Source organism: Eleutherodactylus coqui, chromosome 2, assembly GCF_035609145.1.
Source record: "Eleutherodactylus coqui strain aEleCoq1 chromosome 2, aEleCoq1.hap1, whole genome shotgun sequence".
Lineage (NCBI taxonomy): Eukaryota > Metazoa > Chordata > Amphibia > Anura > Eleutherodactylidae > Eleutherodactylus > Eleutherodactylus coqui.
This window is the reverse complement of record NC_089838.1, coordinates 307,148,343-307,160,842: the sequence shown is the minus strand read 5'-3', so window position 1 is coordinate 307,160,842 and position 12,500 is coordinate 307,148,343. Positions and strand designations below refer to the sequence as shown.

The following is a 12,500-nucleotide window of genomic DNA, read 5'->3' as shown; positions in this document are numbered from 1 at the left end:
TATGGGAATGAGCATTTTCCTAAGCTTGCAACTACATTGAAAGACCCTCTGAATTAAGATAGCGCTCAAAAAGTTCATAAAAGTATCATTCAGGCTTGCCGTCTACAAGAGCACCTTTGCTTTTTCATCAAGAATGCCGTGACCCGGATTCGAACCGGGGTTGCTGCGGCCACAACGCAGAGTACTAACCACTATACGATCACGGCGACATTCACGAGCCAGGTAGGAGTCGAACCTACAATCTTCTGATCCGTAGTCAGACGCGTTATCCATTGCGCCACTGGCCCTGTGTGAGAGGTTGCCACTAATCATGCTCCCCATTTTGGACTTTTGCTACGCTCGCAGCCATATTCAAAGACCTCAACACGGTTGCTTTTAGCCCCTAGCCAAAACCCTTCTGCCTTGTTTGCTACCTTTCCATATTATCCAGTATCGTTTCGGTATTGAATGGCAAAGAGCAGTGCCTATCCAGTTAAGGCGGAGGGAAAAAACAAGGATAGATCCATGCCCCGTGTGAGGATCGAACTCACGACCTTCAGATTATGAGACTGACGCGCTACCTACTGCGCTAACGAGGCATCTTGCGTGTGATTGGTTGTTGCCGTCCAGAGATAAGATGGAATTCTGTAAGCACAAAACTTCTTTTTTTTTTTTTAAATATGTACATGTATATATCTACATATATTGGAAAGTTTAAAGCAAGCTGTGAAAGCAACTTTTCCCATATGGTCTAGCGGTTAGGATTCATGGTTTTCACCCAGGCGGCCCGGGTTCGACTCCCGGTATGGGAATGAGTGTTTTGCTAAGCTTGTGCCTGCATTCAAAGGCCTGCACCTTTCTTGCAGAATTAAGCGGCTTAGTTTGCAGATGCTCTTGGCAGCCAAAAATGCTGCGCTAACGAGGCCACTTGCAAGTGGTTGTTGATGCCATCCATGCTTAAAAATGAGTTTTCAAATCATGAAACTGATTTTTTTTCTACTTATTACTGAAAAAGGGTCTCAGCGGTTCCCATATGGTCTAGCGGTTAGGATTCCTGGTTCTCACCCAGGCGGCCCGGGTTCGACTCCCGGTATGGGAATGAGCATTTTCCTAAGCTTGCAACTACATCGAAAGACCCTCTGAATTAAGATAGCGCTCAAAAAGTTCATAAAAGTATCATTCAGGCTTGCCGTCTACAAGAGCACCTTTGCTTTTTCATCAAGAATGCCGTGACCCGGATTCGAACCGGGGTTGCTGCGGCCACAACGCAGAGTACTAACCACTATACGATCACGGCGACATTCACGAGCCAGGTAGGAGTCGAACCTACAATCTTCTGATCCGTAGTCAGACGCGTTATCCATTGCGCCACTGGCCCTGTGTGAGAGGTTGCCACTAATCATGCTCCCCATTTTGGACTTTTGCTACGCTCGCAGCCATATTCAAAGACCTCAACACGGTTGCTTTTAGCCCCTAGCCAAAACCCTTCTGCCTTGTTTGCTACCTTTCCATATTATCCAGTATCGTTTCGGTATTGAATGGCAAAGAGCAGTGCCTATCCAGTTAAGGCGGAGGGAAAAAACAAGGATAGATCCATGCCCCGTGTGAGGATCGTACTCACGACCTTCAGATTATGAGACTGACGCGCTACCTACTGCGCTAACGAGGCATCTTGCGTGTGATTGGTTGTTGCCGTCCAGAGATAAGATGGAATTCTGTAAGCACAAAACTTCTTTTTTTTTTTTTTTAATATGTACATGTATATATCTACATATATTGGAAAGTTTAAAGCAAGCTGTGAAAGCAACTTTTCCCATATGGTCTAGCGGTTAGGATTCCTGGTTTTCACCCAGGCGGCCCGGGTTCGACTCCCGGTATGGGAATGAGCATTTTCCTAAGCTTGCAACTACATTGAAAGACCCTCTGAATTAAGATAGCGCTCAAAAAGTTCATAAAAGTATCATTCAGGCTTGCCGTCTACAAGAGCACCTTTGCTTTTTCATCAAGAATGCCGTGACCCGGATTCGAACCGGGGTTGCTGCGGCCACAACGCAGAGTACTAACCACTATACGATCACGGCGACATTCACGAGCCAGGTAGGAGTCGAACCTACAATCTTCTGATCCGTAGTCAGACGCGTTATCCATTGCGCCACTGGCCCTGTGTGAGAGGTTGCCACTAATCATGCTCCCCATTTTGGACTTTTGCTACGCTCGCAGCCATATTCAAAGACCTCAACACGGTTGCTTTTAGCCCCTAGCCAAAACCCTTCTGCCTTGTTTGCTACCTTTCCATATTATCCAGTATCGTTTCGGTATTGAATGGCAAAGAGCAGTGCCTATCCAGTTAAGGCGGAGGGAAAAAACAAGGATAGATCCATGCCCCGTGTGAGGATCGAACTCACGACCTTCAGATTATGAGACTGACGCGCTACCTACTGCGCTAACGAGGCATCTTGCGTGTGATTGGTTGTTGCCGTCCAGAGATAAGATGGAATTCTGTAAGCACAAAACTTCTTTTTTTTTTTTTAAATATGTACATGTATATATCTACATATATTGGAAAGTTTAAAGCAAGCTGTGAAAGCAACTTTTCCCATATGGTCTAGCGGTTAGGATTCATGGTTTTCACCCAGGCGGCCCGGGTTCGACTCCCGGTATGGGAATGAGTGTTTTGCTAAGCTTGTGCCTGCATTCAAAGGCCTGCACCTTTCTTGCAGAATTAAGCGGCTTAGTTTGCAGATGCTCTTGGCAGCCAAAAATGCTGCGCTAACGAGGCCACTTGCAAGTGGTTGTTGATGCCATCCATGCTTAAAAATGAGTTTTCAAATCATGAAACTGATTTTTTTTCTACTTATTACTGAAAAAGGGTCTCAGCGGTTCCCATATGGTCTAGCGGTTAGGATTCCTGGTTCTCACCCAGGCGGCCCGGGTTCGACTCCCGGTATGGGAATGAGCATTTTCCTAAGCTTGCAACTACATCGAAAGACCCTCTGAATTAAGATAGCGCTCAAAAAGTTCATAAAAGTATCATTCAGGCTTGCCGTCTACAAGAGCACCTTTGCTTTTTCATCAAGAATGCCGTGACCCGGATTCGAACCGGGGTTGCTGCGGCCACAACGCAGAGTACTAACCACTATACGATCACGGCGACATTCACGAGCCAGGTAGGAGTCGAACCTACAATCTTCTGATCCGTAGTCAGACGCGTTATCCATTGCGCCACTGGCCCTGTGTGAGAGGTTGCCACTAATCATGCTCCCCATTTTGGACTTTTGCTACGCTCGCAGCCATATTCAAAGACCTCAACACGGTTGCTTTTAGCCCCTAGCCAAAACCCTTCTGCCTTGTTTGCTACCTTTCCATATTATCCAGTATCGTTTCGGTATTGAATGGCAAAGAGCAGTGCCTATCCAGTTAAGGCGGAGGGAAAAAACAAGGATAGATCCATGCCCCGTGTGAGGATCGTACTCACGACCTTCAGATTATGAGACTGACGCGCTACCTACTGCGCTAACGAGGCATCTTGCGTGTGATTGGTTGTTGCCGTCCAGAGATAAGATGGAATTCTGTAAGCACAAAACTTCTTTTTTTTTTTTTTTAATATGTACATGTATATATCTACATATATTGGAAAGTTTAAAGCAAGCTGTGAAAGCAACTTTTCCCATATGGTCTAGCGGTTAGGATTCCTGGTTTTCACCCAGGCGGCCCGGGTTCGACTCCCGGTATGGGAATGAGTGTTTTGCTAAGCTTGTGCCTGCATTCAAAGGCCTGCACCTTTCTTGCAGAATTAAGCGGCTTAGTTTGCAGATGCTCTTGGCAGCCAAAAATGCTGCGCTAACGAGGCCACTTGCAAGTGGTTGTTGATGCCATCCATGCTTAAAAATGAGTTTTCAAATCATGAAACTGATTTTTTGTCTACTTATTACTGAAAAAGGGTCTCAGCGGTTCCCATATGGTCTAGCGGTTAGGATTCCTGGTTCTCACCCAGGCGGCCTGGGTTCGACTCCCGGTATGGGAATGAGCATTTTCCTAAGCTTGCAACTACATCGAAAGACCCTCTGAATTAAGATAGCGCTCAAAAAGTTCATAAAAGTATCATTCAGGCTTGCCGTCTACAAGAGCACCTTTGCTTTTTCATCAAGAATGCCGTGACCCGGATTCGAACCGGGGTTGCTGCGGCCACAACGCAGAGTACTAACCACTATACGATCACGGCGACATTCACGAGCCAGGTAGGAGTCGAACCTACAATCTTCTGATCCGTAGTCAGACGCGTTATCCATTGCGCCACTGGCCCTGTGTGAGAGGTTGCCACTAATCATGCTCCCCATTTTGGACTTTTGCTACGCTCGCAGCCATATTCAAAGACCTCAACACGGTTGCTTTTAGCCCCTAGCCAAAACCCTTCTGCCTTGTTTGCTACCTTTCCATATTATCCAGTATCGTTTCGGTATTGAATGGCAAAGAGCAGTGCCTATCCAGTTAAGGCGGAGGGAAAAAACAAGGATAGATCCATGCCCCGTGTGAGGATCGAACTCACGACCTTCAGATTATGAGACTGACGCGCTACCTACTGCGCTAACGAGGCATCTTACGTGTGATTGGTTGTTGCCGTCCAGAGATAAGATGGAATTGGAATTCTGTAAGCACAAAACTTCTTTTTTTTTTTTTTTTTTAATATGTACATGTATATATCTACATATATTGGAAAGTTTAAAGCAAGCTGTGAAAGCAGCTTTTCCCATATGGTCTAGCGGTTAGGATTCCTGGTTCTCACCCAGGCGGCCCAGGTTTGACTCCCGGTATGGGAATGAGCATTTTCCTAAGCTTGCAACTACATTGAAAGACCCTCTGAATTAAGATAGCGCTCAAAAAGTTCATAAAAGTATCATTCAGGCTTGCCGTCTACAAGAGCACCTTTGCTTTTTCATCAAGAATGCCGTGACCCGGATTCGAACCGGGGTTGCTGCGGCCACAACGCAGAGTACTAACCACTATACGATCACGGCGACATTCACGAGCCAGGTAGGAGTCGAACCTACAATCTTCTGATCCGTAGTCAGACGCGTTATCCATTGCGCCACTGGCCCTGTGTGAGAGGTTGCCACTAATCATGCTCCCCATTTTGGACTTTTGCTACGCTCGCAGCCATATTCAAAGACCTCAACACGGTTGCTTTTAGCCCCTAGCCAAAACCCTTCTGCCTTGTTTGCTACCTTTCCATATTATCCAGTATCGTTTCGGTATTGAATGGCAAAGAGCAGTGCCTATCCAGTTAAGGCGGAGGGAAAAAACAAGGATAGATCCATGCCCCGTGTGAGGATCGAACTCACGACCTTCAGATTATGAGACTGACGCGCTACCTACTGCGCTAACGAGGCATCTTGCGTGTGATTGGTTGTTGCCGTCCAGAGATAAGATGGAATTCTGTAAGCACAAAACTTCTTTTTTTTTTTTTTAAATATGTACATGTATATATCTACATATATTGGAAAGTTTAAAGCAAGCTGTGAAAGCAACTTTTCCCATATGGTCTAGCGGTTAGGATTCATGGTTTTCACCCAGGCGGCCCGGGTTCGACTCCCGGTATGGGAATGAGTGTTTTGCTAAGCTTGTGCCTGCATTCAAAGGCCTGCACCTTTCTTGCAGAATTAAGCGGCTTAGTTTGCAGATGCTCTTGGCAGCCAAAAATGCTGCGCTAACGAGGCCACTTGCAAGTGGTTGTTGATGCCATCCATGCTTAAAAATGAGTTTTCAAATCATGAAACTGATTTTTTTTCTACTTATTACTGAAAAAGGGTCTCAGCGGTTCCCATATGGTCTAGCGGTTAGGATTCCTGGTTCTCACCCAGGCGGCCCGGGTTCGACTCCCGGTATGGGAATGAGCATTTTCCTAAGCTTGCAACTACATCGAAAGACCCTCTGAATTAAGATAGCGCTCAAAAAGTTCATAAAAGTATCATTCAGGCTTGCCGTCTACAAGAGCACCTTTGCTTTTTCATCAAGAATGCCGTGACCCGGATTCGAACCGGGGTTGCTGCGGCCACAACGCAGAGTACTAACCACTATACGATCACGGCGACATTCACGAGCCAGGTAGGAGTCGAACCTACAATCTTCTGATCCGTAGTCAGACGCGTTATCCATTGCGCCACTGGCCCTGTGTGAGAGGTTGCCACTAATCATGCTCCCCATTTTGGACTTTTGCTACGCTCGCAGCCATATTCAAAGACCTCAACACGGTTGCTTTTAGCCCCTAGCCAAAACCCTTCTGCCTTGTTTGCTACCTTTCCATATTATCCAGTATCGTTTCGGTATTGAATGGCAAAGAGCAGTGCCTATCCAGTTAAGGCGGAGGGAAAAAACAAGGATAGATCCATGCCCCGTGTGAGGATCGTACTCACGACCTTCAGATTATGAGACTGACGCGCTACCTACTGCGCTAACGAGGCATCTTGCGTGTGATTGGTTGTTGCCGTCCAGAGATAAGATGGAATTCTGTAAGCACAAAACTTCTTTTTTTTTTTTTTTAATATGTACATGTATATATCTACATATATTGGAAAGTTTAAAGCAAGCTGTGAAAGCAACTTTTCCCATATGGTCTAGCGGTTAGGATTCCTGGTTTTCACCCAGGCGGCCCGGGTTCGACTCCCGGTATGGGAATGAGTGTTTTGCTAAGCTTGTGCCTGCATTCAAAGGCCTGCACCTTTCTTGCAGAATTAAGCGGCTTAGTTTGCAGATGCTCTTGGCAGCCAAAAATGCTGCGCTAACGAGGCCACTTGCAAGTGGTTGTTGATGCCATCCATGCTTAAAAATGAGTTTTCAAATCATGAAACTGATTTTTTGTCTACTTATTACTGAAAAAGGGTCTCAGCGGTTCCCATATGGTCTAGCGGTTAGGATTCCTGGTTCTCACCCAGGCGGCCTGGGTTCGACTCCCGGTATGGGAATGAGCATTTTCCTAAGCTTGCAACTACATCGAAAGACCCTCTGAATTAAGATAGCGCTCAAAAAGTTCATAAAAGTATCATTCAGGCTTGCCGTCTACAAGAGCACCTTTGCTTTTTCATCAAGAATGCCGTGACCCGGATTCGAACCGGGGTTGCTGCGGCCACAACGCAGAGTACTAACCACTATACGATCACGGCGACATTCACGAGCCAGGTAGGAGTCGAACCTACAATCTTCTGATCCGTAGTCAGACGCGTTATCCATTGCGCCACTGGCCCTGTGTGAGAGGTTGCCACTAATCATGCTCCCCATTTTGGACTTTTGCTACGCTCGCAGCCATATTCAAAGACCTCAACACGGTTGCTTTTAGCCCCTAGCCAAAACCCTTCTGCCTTGTTTGCTACCTTTCCATATTATCCAGTATCGTTTCGGTATTGAATGGCAAAGAGCAGTGCCTATCCAGTTAAGGCGGAGGGAAAAAACAAGGATAGATCCATGCCCCGTGTGAGGATCGAACTCACGACCTTCAGATTATGAGACTGACGCGCTACCTACTGCGCTAACGAGGCATCTTACGTGTGATTGGTTGTTGCCGTCCAGAGATAAGATGGAATTGGAATTCTGTAAGCACAAAACTTCTTTTTTTTTTTTTTTTTTAATATGTACATGTATATATCTACATATATTGGAAAGTTTAAAGCAAGCTGTGAAAGCAGCTTTTCCCATATGGTCTAGCGGTTAGGATTCCTGGTTTTCACCCAGGCGGCCTGGGTTCGACTCCCGGTATGGGAATGAGTGTTTTGCTAAGCTTGTGCCTGCATTCAAAGGCCTGCACCTTTCTTGCAGAATTAAGCGGCTTAGTTTGCAGATGCTCTTGGCAGCCAAAAATGCTGCGCTAACGAGGCCACTTGCAAGTGGTTGTTGATGCCATCCATGCTTAAAAATGAGTTTTCAAATCATGAAACTGATTTTTTTTCTACTTATTACTGAAAAAGGGTCTCAGCGGTTCCCATATGGTCTAGCGGTTAGGATTCCTGGTTCTCACCCAGGCGGCCCGGGTTCGACTCCCGGTATGGGAATGAGCATTTTCCTAAGCTTGCAACTACATCGAAAGACCCTCTGAATTAAGATAGCGCTCAAAAAGTTCATAAAAGTATCATTCAGGCTTGCCGTCTACAAGAGCACCTTTGCTTTTTCATCAAGAATGCCGTGACCCGGATTCGAACCGGGGTTGCTGCAGCCACAACGCAGAGTACTAACCACTATACGATCACGGCGACATTCACGAGCCAGGTAGGAGTCGAACCTACAATCTTCTGATCCGTAGTCAGACGCGTTATCCATTGCGCCACTGGCCCTGTGTGAGAGGTTGCCACTAATCATGCTCCCCATTTTGGACTTTTGCTACGCTCGCAGCCATATTCAAAGACCTCAACACGGTTGCTTTTAGCCCCTAGCCAAAACCCTTCTGCCTTGTTTGCTACCTTTCCATATTATCCAGTATCGTTTCGGTATTGAATGGCAAAGAGCAGTGCCTATCCAGTTAAGGCGGAGGGAAAAAACAAGGATAAATCCATGCCCCGTGTGAGGATCGAACTCACGACCTTCAGATTATGAGACTGACGCGCTACCTACTGCGCTAACGAGGCATCTTGCGTGTGATTGGTTGTTGCCGTCCAGAGATAAGATGGAATTCTGTAAGCACAAAACTTCTTTTTTTTTATTTTTAATATGTACATGTATATATCTACATATATTGGAAAGTTTAAAGCAAGCTGTGAAAGCAACTTTTCCCATATGGTCTAGCGGTTAGGATTCCTGGTTTTCACCCAGGCGGCCCGGGTTCGACTCCCGGTATGGGAATGAGTGTTTTGCTAAGCTTGTGCCTGCATTCAAAGGCCTGCACCTTTCTTGCAGAATTAAGCGGCTTAGTTTGCAGATGCTCTTGGCAGCCAAAAATGCTGCGCTAACGAGGCCACTTGCAAGTGGTTGTTGATGCCATCCATGCTTAAAAATGAGTTTTCAAATCATGAAACTGATTTTTTTTCTACTTATTACTGAAAAAGGGTCTCAGCGGTTCCCATATGGTCTAGCGGTTAGGATTCCTGGTTCTCACCCAGGCGGCCCGGGTTCGACTCCCGGTATGGGAATGAGCATTTTCCTAAGCTTGCAACTACATCGAAAGACCCTCTGAATTAAGATAGCGCTCAAAAAGTTCATAAAAGTATCATTCAGGCTTGCCATCTACAAGAGCACCTTTGCTTTTTCATCAAGAATGCCGTGACCCGGATTCGAACCGGGGTTGCTGCGGCCACAACGCAGAGTACTAACCACTATACGATCACGGCGACATTCACGAGCCAGGTAGGAGTCGAACCTACAATCTTCTGATCCGTAGTCAGACGCGTTATCCATTGCGCCACTGGCCCTGTGTGAGAGGTTGCCACTAATCATGCTCCCCATTTTGGACTTTTGCTACGCTCGCAGCCATATTCAAAGACCTCAACACGGTTGCTTTTAGCCCCTAGCCAAAACCCTTCTGCCTTGTTTGCTACCTTTCCATATTATCCAGTATCGTTTCGGTATTGAATGGCAAAGAGCAGTGCCTATCCAGTTAAGGCGGAGGGAAAAAACAAGGATAGATCCATGCCCCGTGTGAGGATCGAACTCACGACCTTCAGATTATGAGACTGACGCGCTACCTACTGCGCTAACGAGGCATCTTGCGTGTGATTGGTTGTTGCCGTCCAGAGATAAGATGGAATTCTGTAAGCACAAAACTTCTTTTTTTTTTTTAATATGTACATGTATATATCTACATATATTGGAAAGTTTAAAGCAAGCTGTGAAAGCAACTTTTCCCATATGGTCTAGCGGTTAGGATTCATGGTTTTCACCCAGGCGGCCCGGGTTCGACTCCCGGTATGGGAATGAGTGTTTTGCTAAGCTTGTGCCTGCATTCAAAGGCCTGCACCTTTCTTGCAGAATTAAGCGGCTTAGTTTGCAGATGCTCTTGGCAGCCAAAAATGCTGCGCTAACGAGGCCACTTGCAAGTGGTTGTTGATGCCATCCATGCTTAAAAATGAGTTTTCAAATCATGAAACTGATTTTTTTTCTACTTATTACTGAAAAAGGGTCTCAGCGGTTCCCATATGGTCTAGCGGTTAGGATTCCTGGTTCTCACCCAGGCGGCCCGGGTTCGACTCCCGGTATGGGAAAGAGCATTTTCCTAAGCTTGCAACTACATCGAAAGACCCTCTGAATTAAGATAGCGCTCAAAAAGTTCATAAAAGTATCATTCAGGCTTGCCGTCTACAAGAGCACCTTTGCTTTTTCATCAAGAATGCCGTGAACAGGATTCGAACCGGGGTTGCTGCGGCCACAACGCAGAGTACTAACCACTATACGATCACGGCGACATTCACGAGCCAGGTAGGAGTCGAACCTACAATCTTCTGATCCGTAGTCAGACGCGTTATCCATTGCGCCACTGGCCCTGTGTGAGAGGTTGCCACTAATCATGCTCCCCATTTTGGACTTTTGCTACGCTCGCAGCCATATTCAAAGACCTCAACACGGTTGCTTTTAGCCCCTAGCCAAAACCCTTCTGCCTTGTTTGCTACCTTTCCATATTATCCAGTATCGTTTCGGTATTGAATGGCAAAGAGCAGTGCCTATCCAGTTAAGGCGGAGGGAAAAAACAAGGATAGATCCATGCCCCGTGTGAGGATCGAACTCACGACCTTCAGATTATGAGACTGACGCGCTACCTACTGCGCTAACGAGGCATCTTGCGTGTGATTGGTTGTTGCCGTCCAGAGATAAGATGGAATTCTGTAAGCACAAAACTTCTTTTTTTTTTTTTTTTTTTTTTTTGTTTTTTAATATGTACATGTATATATCTACATATATTGGAAAGTTTAAAGCACGCTGTGAAAGCAACTTTTCCCATATGGTCTAGCGGTTAGGATTCCTGGTTTTCACCCAGGCGGCCTGGGTTCGACTCCCGGTATGGGAATGAGTGTTTTGCTAAGCTTGTGCCTGCATTCAAAGGCCTGCACCTTTCTTGCAGAATTAAGCGGCTTAGTTTGCAGATGCTCTTGGCAGCCAAAAATGCTGCGCTAACGAGGCCACTTGCAAGTGGTTGTTGATGCCATCCATGCTTAAAAATGAGTTTTCAAATCATGAAACTGATTTTTTTTCTACTTATTACTGAAAAAGGGTCTCAGCGGTTCCCATATGGTCTAGCGGTTAGGATTCCTGGTTCTCACCCAGGCGGCCCGGGTTCGACTCCCGGTATGGGAATGAGCATTTTCCTAAGCTTGCAACTACATCGAAAGACCCTCTGAATTAAGATAGCGCTCAAAAAGTTCATAAAAGTATCATTCAGGCTTACCGTCTACAAGAGCACCTTTGCTTTTTCATCAAGAATGCCGTGACCCGGATTCGAACCGGGGTTGCTGCGGCCACAACGCAGAGTACTAACCACTATACGATCACGGCGACATTCACGAGCCAGGTAGGAGTCGAACCTACAATCTTCTGATCCGTAGTCAGACGCGTTATCCATTGCGCCACTGGCCCTGTGTGAGAGGTTGCCACTAATCATGCTCCCCATTTTGGACTTTTGCTACGCTCGCAGCAATATTCAAAGACCTCAACACGGTTGCTTTTAGCCCCTAGCCAAAACCCTTCTGCCTTGTTTGCTACCTTTCCATATTATCCAGTATCGTTTCGGTATTGAATGGCAAAGAGCAGTGCCTATCCAGTTAAGGCGGAGGGAAAAAACAAGGATAGATCCATGCCCCGTGTGAGGATCGAACTCACGACCTTCAGATTATGAGACTGACGCGCTACCTACTGCGCTAACGAGGCATCTTGCGTGTGATTGGTTGTTGCCGTCCAGAGATAAGATGGAATTCTAAAAGCACAAAACTTCTTTTTTTTTTTTTTTTTTTTTTTGTTTTTTAATATGTACATGTATTGGAAAGTTTAAAGCAAGCTGTGAAAGCAACTTTTCCCATATGGTCTAGCGGTTAGGATTCCTGGTTTTCACCCAGGCGGCCCGGGTTCGACTCCCGGTATGGGAATGAGTGTTTTGCTAAGCTTGTGCCTGCATTCAAAGGCCTGCACCTTTCTTGCAGAATTAAGCGGCTTAGTTTGCAGATGCTCTTGGCAGCCAAAAATGCTGCGCTAACGAGGCCACTTGCAAGTGGTTGTTGATGCCATCCATGCTTAAAAATGAGTTTTCAAATCATGAAACTGATTTTTTTTCTACTTATTACTGAAAAAGGGTCTCAGCGGTTCCCATATGGTCTAGCGGTTAGGATTCCTGGTTCTCACCCAGGCGGCCCGGGTTCGACTCCCGGTATGGGAATGAGCATTTTCCTAAGCTTGCAACTACATCGAAAGACCCTCTGAATTAAGATAGCGCTCAAAAAGTTCATAAAAGTATCATTCAGGCTTACCGTCTACAAGAGCACCTTTGCTTTTTCATCAAGAATGCCGTGACCCGGATTCGAACCGGGGTTGCTGCGGCCACAACGCAGAGTACTAACCAC

At 46.2% G+C, this 12,500-nt stretch overlaps 13 non-coding genes across 13 annotated transcripts; all 13 read left to right on the top strand.

Annotated features, from left to right (window-relative positions):
* Nucleotides 1-1,006: 1,006 nt before the first annotated feature.
* TRNAE-CUC (transfer RNA glutamic acid (anticodon CUC)) lies at nt 1,007-1,078 on the top strand. The gene has a single exon. It is a non-coding gene; the product is annotated as a tRNA-Glu (tRNA).
* Nucleotides 1,079-1,790: 712 nt separating this feature from the next.
* Nucleotides 1,791-1,862, top strand: TRNAE-UUC (transfer RNA glutamic acid (anticodon UUC)). The gene has a single exon. It is a non-coding gene; the product is annotated as a tRNA-Glu (tRNA).
* Nucleotides 1,863-2,860: 998 nt separating this feature from the next.
* Nucleotides 2,861-2,932, top strand: TRNAE-CUC (transfer RNA glutamic acid (anticodon CUC)). The gene has a single exon. It is a non-coding gene; the product is annotated as a tRNA-Glu (tRNA).
* A 712-nt stretch (nt 2,933-3,644) lies between these two features.
* Nucleotides 3,645-3,716, top strand: TRNAE-UUC (transfer RNA glutamic acid (anticodon UUC)). Its single transcript has one exon. It is a non-coding gene; the product is annotated as a tRNA-Glu (tRNA).
* Nucleotides 3,717-5,795: 2,079 nt separating this feature from the next.
* Nucleotides 5,796-5,867, top strand: TRNAE-CUC (transfer RNA glutamic acid (anticodon CUC)). The gene has a single exon. It is a non-coding gene; the product is annotated as a tRNA-Glu (tRNA).
* Nucleotides 5,868-6,579: 712 nt separating this feature from the next.
* On the top strand, nt 6,580-6,651 carry TRNAE-UUC (transfer RNA glutamic acid (anticodon UUC)). Its single transcript has one exon. It is a non-coding gene; the product is annotated as a tRNA-Glu (tRNA).
* Nucleotides 6,652-7,946: 1,295 nt separating this feature from the next.
* On the top strand, nt 7,947-8,018 carry TRNAE-CUC (transfer RNA glutamic acid (anticodon CUC)). The gene has a single exon. It is a non-coding gene; the product is annotated as a tRNA-Glu (tRNA).
* A 712-nt stretch (nt 8,019-8,730) lies between these two features.
* Nucleotides 8,731-8,802, top strand: TRNAE-UUC (transfer RNA glutamic acid (anticodon UUC)). Its single transcript has one exon. It is a non-coding gene; the product is annotated as a tRNA-Glu (tRNA).
* A 215-nt stretch (nt 8,803-9,017) lies between these two features.
* TRNAE-CUC (transfer RNA glutamic acid (anticodon CUC)) lies at nt 9,018-9,089 on the top strand. Its single transcript has one exon. It is a non-coding gene; the product is annotated as a tRNA-Glu (tRNA).
* Nucleotides 9,090-10,085: 996 nt separating this feature from the next.
* Nucleotides 10,086-10,157, top strand: TRNAE-CUC (transfer RNA glutamic acid (anticodon CUC)). Its single transcript has one exon. It is a non-coding gene; the product is annotated as a tRNA-Glu (tRNA).
* A 1,015-nt stretch (nt 10,158-11,172) lies between these two features.
* On the top strand, nt 11,173-11,244 carry TRNAE-CUC (transfer RNA glutamic acid (anticodon CUC)). Its single transcript has one exon. It is a non-coding gene; the product is annotated as a tRNA-Glu (tRNA).
* Nucleotides 11,245-11,957: 713 nt separating this feature from the next.
* TRNAE-UUC (transfer RNA glutamic acid (anticodon UUC)) lies at nt 11,958-12,029 on the top strand. Its single transcript has one exon. It is a non-coding gene; the product is annotated as a tRNA-Glu (tRNA).
* Nucleotides 12,030-12,244: 215 nt separating this feature from the next.
* TRNAE-CUC (transfer RNA glutamic acid (anticodon CUC)) lies at nt 12,245-12,316 on the top strand. Its single transcript has one exon. It is a non-coding gene; the product is annotated as a tRNA-Glu (tRNA).
* Nucleotides 12,317-12,500: the final 184 nt, after the last annotated feature.